At 33.1% G+C, this 5,641-nt stretch overlaps 1 long non-coding RNA gene across 1 annotated transcript; it reads left to right on the top strand.

Annotated features, from left to right (window-relative positions):
* Positions 1-2,599: 2,599 nt before the first annotated feature.
* On the top strand, positions 2,600-3,313 carry LOC130933450 (uncharacterized). The gene is made up of 3 exons (XR_009067724.1): positions 2,600-2,653; positions 2,774-2,836; positions 3,288-3,313. It is a non-coding gene; the product is annotated as an uncharacterized LOC130933450 (long non-coding RNA).
* Positions 3,314-5,641: the final 2,328 nt, after the last annotated feature.

The following is a 5,641-nucleotide window of genomic DNA, read 5'->3' as shown; positions in this document are numbered from 1 at the left end:
CTCTGCCGCTGTTCGAACTTCGAAGCCACCGTCATCGCTGCAACTGGTCTCACCAAGTTCCTCCATCGCACAACCACTGTCCCGCCACACCACCTTTGTTCCACCGTGTCAGCCCCACCGTCATAAACCTTGTCCCACTCTGTGCTCTGGCTTGAAGGATCTAGTTCGTTCCTTAATTGATTGAGCAGGTAAGTACATTCATCTTCCTCCTTGACTAAGCCTGGTCGAGTTGGATTTTTCATAATGATACTACAATCTCTGCTCTCTTTAGAAGTTTATTTTTTTAACTATAATTGTTGTTTTAAACTTTTAATTGGTTAGTTAATCTATAAATTTTCATCTTGCTTCTTCAATTGTTGTTATCATTAGTCATTACTGTGATTTAGGACTGTTAATGATCTTGAATATTGATTCTGATATTCTCTAGTTCTATGAATTGATTGATTTGGTTCTGATAATTCTTGATTTGAACCTTGCTAAAGTTGTTCTGTTACCTAATTTGTTGGAATTGAACTTGAGCAACAATAAACTAGAAGGAAGCATCCCCTCTGACTTCAAGTCATTCAGAGCTCTTTATTCTCTTGATTTTAGTGGAAATTTGTTGAATGGAACAATACCAAGAGTGCTTGGAGAATTGAAGCACATGTAGTGGTTGAATCTCTCTCGCAATAATTTTTCTGGCACAATTCCATCTAATTTTAATGGTAGGTCAAGCTTAACTTTGGTCATGTTATTGGTTCTGCTTCTTATCTTTGGATTATTAGCACTAACACTTTGTGTGATTGGTGCTTCAAAGAAATGCAACCAGAAGAACAATTTTTTATATGGAGTCATGATGGAAAAATGGCATTTGAAACCATCATTAAAGCTGCCAATAATTTTTGTGACAAATATCACATTGGCATTGAAGGGCAATGATCTGTTTACAAGGCTGAGTTGCCTTCGGGTATGGTTGTTGCTGTGAAAAAAACTTCACATGGAATCAGATGCGGATGATAAGTTCAATTGGAAGGCATTTGAAAATGAGATTAAAGCATTGATAGAATTCCAGCACCGAAACATCATAAAGCTGGATGGTTTTTGCTAGCATCAACGATTCTTCTTTTTGGTATTCAAATAATAATTATGTTTTATTATTTTTATTTATATTTTATTTATTATTTATTATAAAACCGTTATTTCGGTTTAACCACGGTTGAACCGGTTGAACCTGTAAACTAGTAAACCAGTAACTAGAACGATTCGATGACCGGTTCAGTTTTCAGAACCTTGATTTTTAAAACTTTTGTCGGTGTAGGTGAACTTCTTAGCCAAACTGGTGGCTTTGAAACCCGAAGATACTGTGCTTGGCATGATAAGAAATGTAATGCAAGGAAAAGATGAAGGTGTTGACAATGCTGGTATTGATGATGAAGGAAATGCTGAAAGGGTAAGTTGAATCGGCAAATGTGGTACTTAAGTGGAGTATGTTAAGTGTGAGTAGTAAGAAATAAAAATTTAAAATGGGGTAGAAAAGCCCTAGGATGAGGAGAACACACTGTGTTATGCAAATTTTAGGCAATAAATATATTATACGCATCATATCAATGTGCTCCTTTTCTTCTGTCGTTTAGTTGTTAGGGGGATTTTTAGCAAATTCTTTAGGAAAATAAATCATCTCTCTTTTCCTGCGTGACAACTTATTTAAAATTTTATACACAAATCTCATCTATGAAACATTCTCCCCCATCTTGATTATGTTAACATACTCACCCCAAGTTTTATGCATGAATGCAAATTATATCAACATAACATGTATAACTTTCATTATAATCAGGTGAGTGTGACAGGAAGGAAGTCGCATCCAGTACGTCCTGGCATGTTTCTTGAGACTGTCTCCAAGTTAATGTCAAAGTCATACTTGTTACATTTTATTCTTTGGTATGAAGCAAATTGGACTAAGATGATATCTTTTATGCACTTTTTTATTGTTTTTGTTGTCTACAGTGAATTGGACTAAGATGATCATCTTATTAAAGTATAGCTTGGGAGTTTATGCTAATTTTGTAAAAGAGCTTATTTGGTTTATGTTTTTTTTTTGTTGAAAATTTTATTTTCCTGAAGAATTTCTTTGCAAAGATTTTATCATAGTATATGTTACAGCTTATAAATGGAAATCAAATGAGCTCTAACTCTCTTGCATGCTTATGTCTTCCTGTTTGTTTGATTAAAGTGCTTGACTTATGTATTCTTAGGACTGAGTGAACTTATGTCTTCTTTTTAACAAAGCACTTCATTACTAAGAATTGTTTATCTATCACTAGAGAGGTAAAAAGGAATAAGTTACGGGATTTGTATCATTTTACTCAATCATTATTCATATACATTATGTAATAAATGTGGAAGTGAATATCCTTCTCTTTCTTTCAACCTTTGACGTTGCTTTGTCATATGACATGCAACTACTTTTTCCCTCACTTTTCACTTCTCCTGTTTGGCTGTTTTCTTTGCTGTGCATATTTTTTATTTTATTTTTTATTTTTTGAAAAAAAAAAGGATTGCTAGAAGAAGGAATGCACACTTGCTTAAGTACCCTAATGCCAAAGTAATAAGCCTTGAAATTGGTGATACTACTGAACCCATTCCTGATGCCATAACTTCTGCAATGTCAAAGGTAAAACTTCAATGTGAATGAAGCTTCTATATTTTTCAAGTGTAGAATTTGAGCACTAATATATGTTTTACTCCCTCTCTCATGAAAACTGATTAGCATATATTGTTTTCCATTTATCAGAGATCACATGCATTATCAACCGTAGAAGGATATAGTGGTTATGGAGCTGAACAAGGTGAAAAGGTATGTTGCATTGACATCTTCTAGAGCTTTTTTTGCTTTGCCCATTTTTCATTCTTGTATCCTTCCATACCTACTTTACTCTTCTGTCCTAGTTTCAATTGTAAACATAATTCATTGCAATGCTAACTGGAAAATAAGAGGTGCCCTTTTTTATCCTTGTAGAATTTCTGGAAAGATATTTTGACATCTTTGTCTTTAGGAGCCTCCAACCACATCCTCATATGTTTGTCTGTTGCATAGTATATGCCTTTTCTCAACTGAAATTTTAGTGTAAAATAAATTTCTCAACTGAATAAATTCACAATTGAAAAATATAGTTACTTCATTTTTTAAATCTATTATGTTTTTTCCTTCATTTTTTAATTCTAATTTATTTTTTCTTTGTTGCTAACTATTTTCCTCATGAAAATTTATGATTCTTGGGAATTCAAACCATCTCTTATCTATGCAGCCATTAAGAAGTGCAATTGATTAAACATTTTACCGTGATCTTGGCATTGAAGATGATGACATATTTGTGTCAGATGAAGCAAAGTGTGATATATCTCGCCTTCAGGGCCACAGAGGTTAGGGGTGGCATGCTAATTAGCATCTGAAGTTTTCTACAAAGCAATCAATGAGAACTTCCTTAATCTAACTAAACAGTTTCAGAGTGCATGGTGCAATCAATGAAAAATGTATTTTGGAGCTGAAATCTCCAGTTTCCTATCCCTAGGATTTGAGATGGTGTTATATTTAAATATAAATTTCTGTAGGGAAAAAAAGAAAAGAAAAAAAAATGCTTATGTATATCATCCCTACATGAATTGTACTGTAGTATAGTAGTAGTAGTAATAGGCTTGCTTTGTTAATAAATATAAACATATTTGTAGTAATTTAATTCAAAATACAACTTTATTATTTGCAAGTCATTATGGATGGTAAAATCTTTAGTCAAAAGTATTAGTATAGATTTGCGTACTCATTAGTTGTAATTTGAAAATTATGTTATATATGAGCATGCCTGCCTTCATGATAGCTCATTATAAGACTGCATGATTTCAAAGTTGAGAATGAGAGATTAAAAATAGTTTCAATAAAGTTGCATCTAAGCTTAGTGGTTTCAATAAAGAAGTACTGAAAGAAACATAGTTAATGAATCAATATCTCCGAATTGCACAAGAACCCAATGCATCCCACCAAACTCATTTTTAAACAATGGAATTCCACAAAGCTCTCAAATTTTATAAAGAACACTTAACACCAATAAGCATGGTGCGGTGAGACAATGCCACAGGAAGAGAAGCAGAGAAGTTTACTTACTTAAACTATTAATTCTACAATGACATCAATTATATATACCAGGTATTAAAAAGTGCTCTTAACACTTAAGCTAGACCATCTTTAGTACATGGCCAATTTTGACAAGTATAGACACGCAATTTTTCTCTGTTCCCGCCTCTCTCCTCATCTCTAAGTACATGGCCAATTTGGACAAGTATATCATAAGCCATGTTTCTGATTTTTTTATTAACCTGCAAATATACTCTTCCAAATTTAGCACCACAGCAGCCTTATGAAGTTGAATTAAGAAACTATTTTCCGGTGAATCAGATGTCCTTGCCAAACAACATTCCCAAGTGCTCCGTATTGAAAAACTCATTAAAGAATGATCACCCATTGTTCATTGACATGATCAATCCAAGAACAGCCACAACATACTATTAAAAAAAAGAGACCGACTAGGTAGTAAAATGAAGAAATAAATACATTAACAAAACAAGATTTTATTCAAAATCAGCGTCAATAACACAATAAAAATAACGTCGTCAACATTTGTAATGATACAGCCTTATGAACCATCCCTAATGTTTATAAATTGATAGCACAAGCACTTGAAAGGGAGATATAATCAGCAATTTTAACATGCATAAATTAAAAATATAATATATAGATTATAACTCTGGCTTTTTGTTGTTGATGACACCATTCAAAAGTCCAGCCCATGTATTGCTATCACTGGGTCCACTAGAATACGACGAGACATGGAAAAACTGAGGATATGATGTAATTCCGGTAGTAGAAGGATATTGGTTGAAGTACGCCATGCCATTTGGAACATGATGAAGAGGAATAGGGAGGACTCCACTATGTCGTTGATAAGGATGGACCACTGGATAATGATGCATAGGATATTGCGGCAATCCTGGTTTATTGGTTGTGGCTGCATCTGGAACTTCTACCACTTTTATTCCTAATGTGTTGGTCTTATCTTTTAATATCTCTTGAGTTAGAATGATTTCTTCGGTCTAAGCATAAATCATAATTTTTAAATAATTACGATACAAAATTTAAAAAAATAAATAAAGAAACTAGTCAGCTAGAGGCGAGTAAGACTTTTCCCAAAGTGTTGACCTCACTCACCCTTAATCTCTCAGTTGCACTTATGGTATTGGATTAAAATAATTTAAATTCAAATTAAGACTTTAATTTTCCTTCTTGAATTATCTAATATAAATTATTAGATATGCGAAATGTTACCTTCTGTCGACTTTTTTTGCCATTCGCTCTAATCTTTGGTGTCTCTGTCAATTTAGATACAGACTTCTTACTTCCACCACCCTTGAATTTTTTGTAACAGAATAATAAGAAATAATATAAGCACTACGAGAATAATATGTTGTATATTTGAATTGAAATGACAGTAAATTTGATAAATGGTATAACATAAACAAGTTCTTACTTTAAAATTATTATTATTGTGCACGGGTGTATTTTCTACTGATTTTGTGTTTTGAGAGGGAGTCTATTTATTAGCATCACATT

The sequence above is a fragment of the Arachis stenosperma genome, chromosome 6 (assembly GCF_014773155.1).
Source record: "Arachis stenosperma cultivar V10309 chromosome 6, arast.V10309.gnm1.PFL2, whole genome shotgun sequence".
In the NCBI taxonomy this organism is placed as follows: Eukaryota; Viridiplantae; Streptophyta; class Magnoliopsida; order Fabales; family Fabaceae; genus Arachis; species Arachis stenosperma.
Note: the sequence above shows the minus strand (reverse complement) of the source record. Positions and strands in the feature narration are given on the sequence as shown.